Source organism: Berghia stephanieae, chromosome 6, assembly GCF_034508935.2.
Source record: "Berghia stephanieae isolate SIO BIC M18660-M18661 chromosome 6, UCSD_Bste_1.3, whole genome shotgun sequence".
In the NCBI taxonomy this organism is placed as follows: Eukaryota; Metazoa; Mollusca; class Gastropoda; order Nudibranchia; family Aeolidiidae; genus Berghia; species Berghia stephanieae.
In genome coordinates, this window is record NC_088365.1 from 55961873 (window position 1) to 55975827 (window position 13955).

Below are 13955 nucleotides of genomic sequence, written 5' to 3' on the forward strand. Positions count from 1 at the left end.
AGAAGTGGGCGGCAGTGGGAGGTGAACCAAGGACTCAGGGAAGTGTACACCAGTGGTGAGTGAACCTGGGACTATGAGAGGAAGAGGGTGTTTCTTTTTTTTTTTACGAAACTCGCTGTAACCCGCGGAAACCCGCCGAAAACGACCAAAATGGGCACCAGTGGGGTCTTAACCATGGACTCGGGGAAGTGGACACAGTGTTAAAACTTATATCAATCAAAACTATTCAAAAATAATATTCAAACATGCGGCTATGTGGTCTTGTGGTATAACACTCGCTCTCGGATCGGAAGGTCCTGGGTTCGAGCCTCGTTCGGCGCACGGTTGAGTCCTTGGAAAAGACTCTTAACTCATATTCTCTCACCGTACTCAGGAGTAAAATGAGTAGGGGTACCTGGCCGTTGACAGCGTTGTCTCTGTCCGAAAAAATGGTAATATCGCCTAACAGGTGCCATGTCTCGTCTTACATGTTGCATGTTGCTGTTGGCCACGGACCCCTTGAAAAGCGCTTTGAGCACTTTTAGTGGATATTGCGCTATATAAAAAAGCTCAATTTAAACATGAATAAATTCTACGTACGTGGAAAAAAACCCGTTCGATGAAATCTTACATAACTCTCGAGTTATTCAAACCTGAAACATGTCAATAATAAAAAAAACACATTTGTACATTTTTGTTGTTACATAATTGATCTGGAAAGAACTTGGTGACTATCCTACTGAATCGCATACTATCAATATAACTAATATCAACGTAAATGTGTAACTCCGTGTTGCTGAGTCACCAGCATGTTAGTATATAGCCTTTTCCAAGAAATCAATGTTAACCCCACACCACGCACCCACCCACCCATTCACACACACACACACACACACACACACACACACATACACACAGCCGGACTCGAACTAGTGACCTAATAATTTGTCTCAATGTGAGTATTGTACCATAAGATCACAAAGCGCATAGGTGAGTCCATGAAAAAGGCTCTTTAGTCACATTCTCTCAACATACTCAGGTGTAAAATGAGTATCTGGCCGTTAACAGCGTTGTCTCTGTTGGAAAAGTGGAATATCGTCTAACAGGCGTCATATGTCTCGTCCATGTTAACTGTTGCTTTTGGCTAGGGAACTCTTGCAAAGCGCTAAGAGCACGTTTAGTGGATAATGCCCTTTATAGATAGTATGTAGATGACGTCACTCAGGCCTTTGTTATTGTTTTTGCCATCCGCGTTTGTGAGTTGTTCTCACTAAACTGTATTAACCAGACTATAAAAGTTCATGGTTACACATAGTTTTGTGTGTTGGTCCGTTATACTTCCGGATGGCAATGTTGTGAACTCCTTGGCCAAGCGCATTCTATCTATTAGAGCTCAAGTTTGTTTTGGTTGTTGGTGGGAGGGGGGGGGGGGGTTAATGATAAGTAATCACCCAACTGCGGTCTAGTACCAATGACAAAGAGCTGAGTGACGTCATCTTCATTCAGTATATTATATTTTAAATACAATATTGTCAAATGAGTCGGCCCAACACTTTGTGAGTTGATATCACAATATATTGACACAGCAGTGATGGTAATTACATTAAAACATGAAATCCTATCCACAATGTCAAACTTTTTAAAAATGAATCGCCCTTGTCAAATTGTAATCAATAGATAGTATGCAGATGACGTCACTCAGGCCTTTGTTATTGCTTTTGCCATCCGCGTTTGTGAGTTGTTCTCACTAAACTGTATTAACAAGACTATAAAAGTTCATGGTTACACAGAGTTTGTGTGTTGGTCCGTTATACTTCCGGATGGCAATGTTGTGAACTCCTTGGCCAAACGCATTCTATCTATACTCTTTATCGGTTCGCTGGGACAGATGGGGGTGGCTAGGTGTTTCGGCAACTTGGCGTGTGCTGTGCTTAAGACTACCGAAGTCAGCACAGCGCATGCCAAGTGGCACACACTGACAAACTTTAATTAATGAAAACAGTGATACACGTAAAAAAAAAAAAAAAAAAAAATATATATATATATATATATATAGACAGAACGGGTCTTTGTTTTGTTTTTGTTTTTTTTTTTTTTTTTTTTTTTTAGTCATCCACGATTAATTATGAGTACTTCTCACCAAACTGTATTATCCAGACTATAAAAGTTCATGGTTACACATAGTTTTGTGTGTTGGTCCGTTATACTTTCGCATGGCAATGACAATGTTGTGAGCTTCTTAGCCAAGCGCATACTATCTATAGTAATCACTGACAAGAAACGTAATTAATTTTTAGATTGCGGAAAATTACACACTGTGGGTGAGAACTATGTTCACGCTATAACACACAAAATTTAAATCTGTCCTTTCAACATTCAAATGAAACGAGCGCCTGACATAGACTCTTGCAAGAAGAAATAATAAAATCCAAAGCCGATCAGTATTGTGGTTGTCACATTTATTTCATGGACAGGAAGACTATTTTCTTGAAATTTGACGCCTAATTTGTCATGTAATATGATGATGGAACAGGAATTCAAGCGTTTTGATGTGATGTGGAAGGTAAGGTTAAGATTATTAATAATAGATTTATTATCATTTTCGTTGTTTGAAAATTTCCAGTCGAGCGAAATTAATGCGTCCATCTTGGTTAGTTATCAGTCTGAGAGTCCCGTGCGTCCAAATGTTTGTCCTACCAGTCCTGTTTCTATATTTGGATACATAAAACTTGGAACTTTAATTTTGGAAAGAATTCCGTAGTTTCACTGCACGCCTTAAGAGGGGTATATTAAATTATATTTATTGGGGTGGAGGGGGGAAGGGGTAGACCTCTGAACGCCCCCCCCCCTTTTTTTTAAATTGGGGGGGGGGGGGGGGGGGGCGGGATCCCCGCGAACCCCCTCAATGCTAACAAAAGAGACTATAACCTAATGAAATAGCGTGTCTCGCGTACGTAACCGAAAGGTACCAAGTTCGATCACCTATCGCTGCTCTATGAGGCCTTGAGCAAGTCACCATGCCCTAGCTCCTTTTTGCGGCGCTGCCGCCTGGGTTATTCCAGTCTTCCCTTGGAATAGACCCTAGAGACAAATTTCCCCTCTGGGATGAATCAAGAGAAGTTAATTTTAAAAAATTGATAATGTTTGCCATTACTTGCGATATTGAAACTGATGGGGAAACACTTGTAATTATAATGGCATCGGTCGGAATCGTAAACGAGAACCGACACATCAAATTGTTTTTGAAATAAGAAAAAAATAACACCACTTATAAAAAATGAACTTTATCTTAAATAGTAATATTTATTGGACATTGCAACAATTGAAGGTCCATAATGAATGGCTAAAAGATATTAAGATAATAAAAATGCTGTGAAACTACGGAAGTCTTCCCTTAATTCTAACTCCGAGTGAGCAGCTCAATATATTTAAGGGAGATATTCCTTAATATACATGCGCCACTTCAATAACTATCAATGATTATGGAGATATTCTATATGTAGGCGCCACTTCAATAACTATCAATGATTATGGGAGATATTCTATATGTAGGCGCCACTTCAATAACTATCAATGAATATGGAGGATATTCCATATACAGACGCCACTTCAATGACTATCAACAAATATGGGATACATTCTATACTCAGACCCCACCTTACTGACTGTCAATAAATAGGGAGATATTACATGTACACGCGCCGCTTCGCTGACTATTAGTAAATAGGGAGATATTCCAAAACATGCAGATGGAATATCTCCCGAATTTTGTCATCATCATCATCATCATCATCATCATCATCATCATCATCATCATCATCATCATCTAATCATCATCATCCTCATCATCATCATCATCATCATCATCATCATCATCATCATCATCATCATCATTATCATCATCATCATTATCATCATCATCATCATCATCCTCTAATTATCATCCTCATCATCATCATCATCATCATCATCATCATCATCATCATCATCATCATCATCATCATTATCATCATCATCATTATCATCATCAAAGCTGAAAATATCGATATTGTCATTATTTTTCTACCTTGTGATTTTCATTATCATGATCAAAGGGACCAAGATCAATCTCCGGTGAGGTCGAGAATTTTATTTTTCTGACACCCTTGTCCACCTGACTGGGTGGCTGGGTCTGTTAGATATGGTAGAAAGTACTTTGCGATAGACTATGCCCTATCAAAAGGGAAGCAAGCAATTGCTATTGTCTATTTGACGCTATAGAAACCACGATAAACTCCGGCTCCATATTTACTTCATAATTATTATGTTCATCTCCATCATCATCGTCATCATCATTGTCATCATCATTATCATGATCATAATGTCGTAATATCTAAGATTTTAGATTTGTCACACCATCCCTACGTTTAACGTAGAATAGACCCCAAGTTCGAATCCCCGTGTCGATTCTCAAGCGGTCTGATATTGTGCCAGAAAAATACACGTTATACACACAGCCAGCCTATATCAAATAAGTCTTTCAGGTCCAATGGACGAGAGTTATTCCGGTTTCTATAACGCAAAACGGAAAATAGCAATTGCTTCCTACCCTTTGGATAGGACGCTAATCTATATCAAAGTACTTAACGCCAGATCTAACAGGCCCAGCTACCAAATCACTGCTGTTTGGACATGCGGGTGTGAGAAAAATATACCGACTTCAACCGGGATCAACCTTTGTCAATTTGCGTCTGAAGTGAGTGCTCTGCCAACTTAGCCATTAGAAATTCCCCCCCCCCCCCCCTTCCCCCGTTTAATCTAAATTCTTCACTTTGCATTCTCTCTGTCACTCTGTCCATAATAAAACGATACTTTTTATATAGTAATAATGAGAATGAGAGGGAGAAGAGAAATAATGACGATGATGATGGTGATGATGATGATAATGATGATGATGCTGCTGCTGCTGCTGCTGCTGCTGCTGCTGCTGATGATGATGATGATGATGATGATGATGATGATGATGATGATGATGATGATTTGCTCAGTGGCACAGATGTACGGTGTCTTGCCCTGTCAAGATGGTTAAGCAATTTCAAACGTGGTCATTGTCAGGATGGGTGACAGTGATCATGGAAAACTCTCGACCCGACATTGTGTCCTTGGGAAAAAGCACTTGGCACACAATACCTCACTTGACTCAGGCCTGAATGAGTACCTGACTATGGCCAGTGACGGATATTAATTGAGTGTTATTACAAAAAGCCTAACAGTCTACTGGTAATATATGAAATGGAAATAGGGTTCCATTTGGCCTACTGGAGGAGTAAAAGAAACTATGAAAAGCGTATTGGGCATGGTAAAACCGGTGAAAATGAAATGTTCATTTTGTGAATCATCATCATCATCATCATCATCATCATCATCATCATCATCATCATCATCTAATCATCATCATCATCATCATCATCATCATCATCATCATCATCATCATCATCATCATCTAATCATCATCATCATCATCATCATCACCTAATCATCATCATCATCATCATCATCATCATCATCATCATCATCATCATTATCACCACCACCATCACCACCATCACTACCTTTTTTTAGGCATTAGCACCAGTATCCATATATTAATCATAATCTTTGTTAAACAGGGACACACCGGATGACTGGATGAGACATGTACTTAGAACAACAGTTGATGTGAACAGACATCCTACCCTGGAGCCATTAGACAAGGTAAATAATGTAAATATAATCACTGATAACATGGACAGCGTTTATGACCGACCAAAAAAAAAGCGATTCATTTTTAAAAAAGTTTAGATCCTTTTAATTTAGACTTCAAACGTTAATCCATTCTAATCGTCAGATTTCATATCGTTCAATTTCCACCAAAAGTGTTCCAAGCCTACAGCAACAGTTTACCTGCATGACTATGTTTATTTTTCGACAGAGACAATTTTTTTACCGACAAGGTACTCATTTTACACATGAGTAAGGTGAGAGAATGTCAGTAAACAGACATTTCCAAAGACTCAACTTTGCATCGGACAGAACGGGATTCGAATCAGCATTTAAAAATGTCTTATAGTATAGTTTATAATGCAGAGGAGCCTTGGTATTCTTCTTACCACTGATATTATTTGTGTTATTACCCTCTCTCCCTCTCTCTCTCTCTCTATCTGCTTATCTTTCTTTCTCTCTCTCGCTCTCTCTTTCCCTTCTCTTTCTCTCTATCTTTGTCTTTCTATCTATCTTTTTATCTTTCTCTTTTTATATCTATCTATCTCTATCTGCCTCCATCTCACCTATTTATCTGTCTATCCCTCCCTACATCTTTCTTTCCTCGTATGATGAAATGAGAATTACAACTGATCGTTAGCACCATCATCATCATCATCATCATCATCATCATCATCATCATCATCATCATCAACATCATCATCATCATTTTCATCACCACCACCCACAAAGTAATCACACCATGTGTGTGATTTGGTCCTGAGCCTCGTCATGTCATAAGCCAAGCAATGTTAAGCAGGGTTAGTTTCGGGATGAAGGACAAAAATCGTGACAAATTCTGGTCCCGACTTTGTGTCCTTGGGTTAGGCACCTAACACACATTTCCCATATTCGACTCATGTGTGAACGAGTCCCCGGCTATTGGAAGTGGTGGATAATGTAAAAGTGCTATTCTAAAAAAAAAGACGGTTCCATATGGCCTGCTGGGGAAATACATGAAACATTGTGAAGCGCATTGATTATGGTAAAAACCGTGGAAATGCTATGTAAATGTTTATAATTCATCACCCCCATCATCACCATCACCACCATTATCATCACCACCATCATCATTATTATCATCATCATTGTCAAAACCACTTACACCCTAATTTCATCCATATTTTCTCCAAAGGGCACACATCTATATCGATGAGAAATTTGACAAGACCGTTCCAACATCATCATAGAGGACGGGGGTTGGGAATCTCATCCTTGATTTGATCTATTCAATCGTAACCTTCGATCAAGCTTATACAAAGGTAAAAAAAACTTATACAATTTTGGTCATCCAACCCACCTCATCTCTCTCTCTCTCCCTCTCTCTCTCTCTCTCTCTCTCTCTCTCTCTCTCTCTCTCTCTCTCACACACACACACACACACACACTCTTTCTGTCTGTATATATGTCTGTCTCTTTCTCTCTCCCTTCCCCCCCCCTCTCTCTCTCTCTACCTCTCTCTTTATCTTTCTTTCTCTCTTCTGCTCTCTCACTCTTCCTCGCCTCTCATTCACCCTTTCTCTCTCTCTCATTCTATTTTATCTATCTATCTATCTATCTATCTATCTATCTATCTATATATCTATCTATCTATCTATCTATCTATCTATCTATCTATCTATCTATCTATCTATCTATTATCTATCTATCTATCTATCTGTCTGTCTGTCTGTCTGTCTGTCTTTCTATCTATCTTCTCTCTCTCTCTCACTCTCTTTCTCTCTCGTGTATACTAGTATATTTCCCTTATCTTAGACCAACACACTAGCTGTATGCTAAAATGGTAAATTACAAACAGTTCAAAATGAATCACTTTTATGATATCTCACGAACCTAACCTCTTTCTTCATTAGGCCGAGAATCGAATTTTCATTTCATTGAATTTTGTGGACATAACATAGACAATCTCCAATTTTGATATGATACCCTTGACGACAGGGGCTGATTAATCTTGTTCTTCGTGAAGTTCATCCTGCATTTTGCAGGGTTGCCATAATGAATGCCACATCTCTATGCATCTAAGTCTAAGTTCAGAGCATCATCTTCCTCCAGGCCCACTTTTTCATTACGTCCTTTACCTTATCCAAACATCTAATCTTTGGGCGTCCCTTTTTCTACTTTCGCGCTAATTGTAAGGCTTTCCATCCCACGTACTCACTCTCTCGTCTCTTTACATGTCCGATCCATTTCAATCTATCTTCTCTCATCTTTATTGATACATTCTTCACTTCAGTCAACCTTCGAATTTGTTAGTTTCTCAATTTATCTTTCCTTGTCCCGGCAAGTGACCATCACGACATCCTCATTTCTGCGCGCCATCTAAACTTCTTTATCTTGTTTCTTTGTTGTAGCTGCAGTCTCTACTCCATATAACATTGATGGTCTTACAACTGTTTTATATATTTTCCCCTTCAGCTTTGTGGAAATTCGTTTGTCACACATAACTCCAGATAACCTCCATCTCATTGTCCCCATCTCCTTGTACAGTTGTTCCTAAGTGTTTGAATTGGCTTACCCTTATCCCCTCCTTTACTTTCAAACACCGGTCTCCAACCCTACAGTTTCTTTTCCGCCACACCTTTTGTATCATTCAAAAAGTACAACGTCATCCGCATACATCATGTTCCATGGCACCTCTCGCCGAATGGGTTCTGTTAGAACATCTATTACTATTGCAAACAGCAGTGGGTTGAGAGCAGACCCCTGGTGTAATCCAACTCTTACATTAAATGTAACAGTTGAGCCAACAGCTGTCCTTACCACTGTTTTGCTTCCTTTGTACATATATTGGATAACTGATTTATATATATATATATATATATATATATATATATATATATATATATATATATCGCTATATATATATATATATATATATATATATATATATATATATATCGCTTATATATATATATATATATATATATATATATATATATATATATATATATATATATATATATAAACATTTTTAAATAACAATCTGCAACTGCTATGATTTTATTAATAAATTATTACAACAGTATTGACACAATTGAGCAGCTATGGCCTCTCAGGGCCGTTAAAAATTGATAACTTTGATATATTTCTCTGCTACCCCCTTTGCTCTTAGACAGTACCACATTTCTTCTCTTGGTACCCTATCATACAATATAATTCTCTATTCTTTTCTCTATACATCTCTGCGTTCACTTTTAAAGAAAATATAGCATCCGTTGTACATTTACCAACAACAAATCCAAACTGTTCTTCACTTATTTCTACATCTTTTCTAATCCTCTTATCGATTACTCTTTCCCATATCTTCATATGTATATCTGTAGAACAGTCTACATAGGATACATCCACACGTCCAGGCAAAGACACCACCATGGTCCATACACAAACCAAATATAAACTTGGTTTTAACAAAACTCGAATAATCACAAACAGACCCTCAGATATACAGACTCTTAAAGTTTTATTACAAACATACACAAACTAAACGCACATCTTCACGGATGGTTCAAAGATTGCCGATGCAGTAGGGTGTGCCTATCACTCATCGGACGCCACCTGATCACTTCGCCTGGATGAAAATGTTTCGATCTTTACAGCGGAATCGAGAGCAATCCTAAATGCTCTACGTTTTGCTGAGAGATCGAATAAAAACAAATTCTTGATCTTGCCTGACTCGCTATCCATACTTAAGGGGATTTCAAATTTTTATTGCACCGATCCAAGTACACAAGTATCTTGGAAGGTGCAAATAAATTATTTATTTAAAAAAGAAAGTTTGGGTACCTAGTCATGTGGGTATCCGGGGGAACGAAGAAGCGGATCGACTGGCAAAGGAGGCGGTGAGCCAAAAATCGCCAGAGGGCAGTAAAATCCCACACGCGGATTTAAAGCTCAAAATAAAAAGTACGTCCGAAAAGGATGGGAACGATCCTGGAGTCGAGACACTCTAAACAAATTAAAACATCAAATCTGACCTCGGCCCGAGACCCAACTCGGGACTAAAAAGGTCAAAATAACTCGACTCCGGATCGGACATACTATATCTTTTCTTGTCCTGCCAAGTGACCATCTCAACATCCTCATTTCTGCCACCTCAACGTCTTTAGCTTGTTTCTTTGTTGTAGCTGCAGTCTCTACTCCATATAACATTTCTGGTCTTACAACTGTTTTATATATTTTCCCCTCCAGCTTTGTGGAAATTCGTTTGTCACACATAACTCTAGATAACACCCATCTCATTGTCCCCATCTCCTTGTACAGTTGTTCCTAAGTGTTTGAATTGGCTTACCCTTATCCTCTCCTTTCCTTTCAAACACCGGTCTCCAACCCTCCAGTTTCTTTTCCGCCACACCTTTTGAAAAATGTATCATTCAAAAAGTACAACGTCATCCGCATACATCATGTTCCATGGCACCTCTCGCCGAATGGGTTGTGTTAGAACATTTATTACTATTGCAAACAGCAGTGGGTTGACAGCAGATCCCTGGTGTAATCCAACTCTTACATTAAATGGATCAGTTGAGCCAACAGCTGTCCTTACCACTGTTTTGCTTCCTTTGTACATATATTGGATAACTGATATATATATATATATATATATATATATATATATATATATATATATATATATATATATATAAACATTTTAAAATAACAAACATGTAACTATTATGATTTTATAACAAATTTATTACAACAGTATTTACACAATTGAGCAGCTATGGCCCCTCAGGGCCGATAAAAATTGACAAAAACCAGAAACGGGCGCTTAATTGACCTAAATAGTGTTGAAAGCGCCGTTAAACACCTAAAAGCAAACAAACAAACATTGGTATATTTCTCTGTTACCCCCTTTGCTCTTATACAGCACCAAATTTCTTCTCTTGGTACCCTATCTTAATATGATTTCTCCAGGTCAATGAACACACAATGTAATTCTCTATTCTTTTCTCTATACATCTCAGCGGTCCCTTTTAAAGAAAATATAGCATCCGTTGTACATTTACCAACAACAAATCCAAACTGTTCTTCACTTATATCTACATCTTTTCTAATCCTCTTATCGATTACTCTTTCCCATATCTTCATTGCGTAGAACATTAACTTGTGCCCCTATAGTTGCCACATTCTTCTGGCATTTTCTCTTTCTGTAAGACTTCTGCTAGTATCTCGTCTGGTCCATCTACTTTCCCCTTTTTCATATTTCGCACTGCATCCCAAACCTCGTTCACGCTTATCTCATCTACTGTCTTCTCTTTAGGTTGTATAACTGCAATTCTCCTCTCTGTCGTTCTCTTCATTCATGACGTGTTCGTAGTATGTTTTCCATCTTGCTCGATTTTCTCCATCTTTGCCCAATATTCTTCCATTCTCGCCTTTGGTCATCTTAATAGGTTGTATATCTCCTTTTCTTATCCCTCTGTTTCGCTATTCTGGAAATATTTTTCTGGCCTTCTTTACTTTCTAGTTCCACATACATATCTTTGAATGTCTCGGACTTTGCTTTTGCAACAGCTCTTTTTGCTTCTTTCTTTGCCTGCTTATATTCATCTACTTTTATAGCATCCCTGTTTGTCTCCATGTTCTTCATTGCTTCCCTCTTTTTCTTTATTGCTTCTTGAACCTCTTCATTCCACCACCCAGTTTCTTTTCCTACGTTTCCTCCACCCGAGCTAACCCCTATCACTTTGGCCACTTCACAGATTACAAATGTTGGAATGTCTCGGACTTTGCTTTTACAACGCCTTTTTTTTTTGCTTCCATTTGCTCATCAATCTCCTTCCAAAATGTTTCCTTCTTGTCTTGCGTACAGCCTGTCTGGGGTACGTATGTACTCAAGACAGTGATTTGCTCCATGTTGATTACAATCTTGATCCACATAAGTCGGTCGGACACCCTTTGGACTCTAACAACAGTTTGTACAAGTTCTTAATCCAGAATGATACCCACTCCGTTTCTTGTGGTTTCATTTCCTGTATAAAATATTTTATATCCTCCACCAATCTCCCTTTGCTGATTCGCCTTTCCACTTTATTTCTTGCTCACACAGAATGTGAATTTTTATTATTTCCATAGCATCAGCGATTTCCGTTGATCTGCCTGTCACACTTCTAACGTTGAAACTTCCAATCTTGATCTCCACTCCCATCCGTTTCTTCGACCATCTTTTACGCCTGCTTTTCCTCCTTTATGGGTGACCAGCAGTCACTTAATTTCCACTGCCATCCTGCTGGCCAATAATGGGCAGATCCGGTATGATATTTCTGAGTTCATGCATTCATTAGTTGTGGCTTGAGTTTTACTGCCAGGATGCCCTTCCTGAGGAAACTCTCTCCATTTATCCGGGCTTGCACCCCATAAAGGGCTGGGTAAAAGGGACAAATTAATCACTGAAACAAAAAATCCAAAAAAATAAAATACTCAACATGGAACGTTTTGGGCTCAAACCCTTCCTCAGAAAAAACAAAAACAGTTGCCTAAAAAATTATTTCTTACTGTGATTAATTGTGTTGTCGATTCAAAAGGATGCGCAGTCTTGATTCCGAAGGATTGGAAAGTGTTTTACGTTTTCCTAGGATTGGATTTCTTTTCTCATACTGTGTTTTTGTAATGTAGTTCATTGTGTTGTCAATTCAAAAGGATTCCAAATGTTGTGATATTTTTTTCTCAATTTGAAAGGATAAGAAATTGTTGTCTCTTCCATGGGATATTGTTTCTGGATTCTTTTCTTGTGTGTTATTTAATTATATTTGCTATGTTATAGGATGCTGTGATTATGTCATCTATATTTGACAACTGACAATTTAAAACAAATTTTAGTGAAGCAATAGCTATCACTATCAAGTGTTTGTTTTGTTGGTTTTTTTAAAATTGATGTTGGTTGAGGAAGAGTATTGAGCCCGAAACGTTCCGTGTTAAATATTTTGTTCTTTTTTTTTCCCAATGCCGTTATGATCATATTGTGTTCATTTTTTACAATCGACTACTTCTCAATAATAACAGAGATAGGCATACATGCACATATATTGATCGGAACAAAATTGAATAGTCTTGATTGCACACCCTATTTGTACGTCACAGCTCATAGCTATATACACGAGGGAGACTGAGTCTATCTATCTATCTATCTATCTATCTATCTATCTATCTATCTATCTATCTATCTATCTATCTATCTATCCATCTAAATCTATTTATCTATCTATCTAAATCTATCTATCTATCAATCTATCTATCTACCTATCTATTTATCTATCTATCTATCTATTTATCTATCTATCTATCTATTTACACGTATATCCATCCATTTATCTGTCTATTAATCTATATCTATCTATCTATCTATCTATCTATCTATCTATCTATCTATCTATCTATCTATCTATCTATCAATCAATCTATCTATCTATCTATCTATACGTATATTCTTCCATTTATCTATACATCTATATATATATATATATATATATATATATATATATATATATATATATACATATGGATATATATATATATATATATATATATATATATATATATATATATATATATATATATAATATCAATCTATCTATACTTACGTCCATTAATCCATCAATTATGAGAATATTATAAGAAATAGATACGGATGTTAAAGTAAATAAGATAATTTGTTTTAAATTCGTATAGATATCTCCTTCTTTAACATTAAATGTAATCACTATCCCAAGTATTTCATGATTTCTGATCTTTATTACTTTGTCTATCTTTTTTTCTACCTTTAGGATTAAAAATATACATTATGTATTTTGTAAGAATAAGATCAGTATTATCCACTTTTACTATTGGCAATGAAGAGATATTGTAAGCATCTTTATATTTTTTGCTGCTATGTGGTATAGAGGTATGACACTTGATTTCGGTTCGGATGGTCCTGGCGCATAGTAGAGTCCTTGGATAAGGTTCTTTACTCACATTCTCTCGCCGTACTCAGGTGTAAAATGAGTACCTGACCATTAACAGCGTTGTCTCTGTCGGAAAAATTGCAATATCGCCTGACAAGCGTCATGTCCGTTCTACATTTTACGTGTTGCTGTTGGGCAACGACTACTTGTAAAGCGCTTTGGGCACGTTTAGTGGATATTGCTCTATATGAAAGCTCATTTTTGGGGGGATTTTTTAAATTTTACATTTTTCAATTTACAAATACAAACATCTTA

General features: G+C 37.3%; 1 long non-coding RNA gene across 1 annotated transcript; it reads left to right on the plus strand.

Moving 5' to 3' along the window:
- Window positions 1–2103: 2103 nt before the first annotated feature.
- Window positions 2104–7013, plus strand: LOC144975727 (uncharacterized). The gene is made up of 3 exons (XR_013645977.1): window positions 2104–2542; window positions 5628–5712; window positions 6893–7013. It is a non-coding gene; the product is annotated as an uncharacterized LOC144975727 (long non-coding RNA).
- The last annotated feature ends 6942 nt before the right edge of the window (window positions 7014–13955 follow it).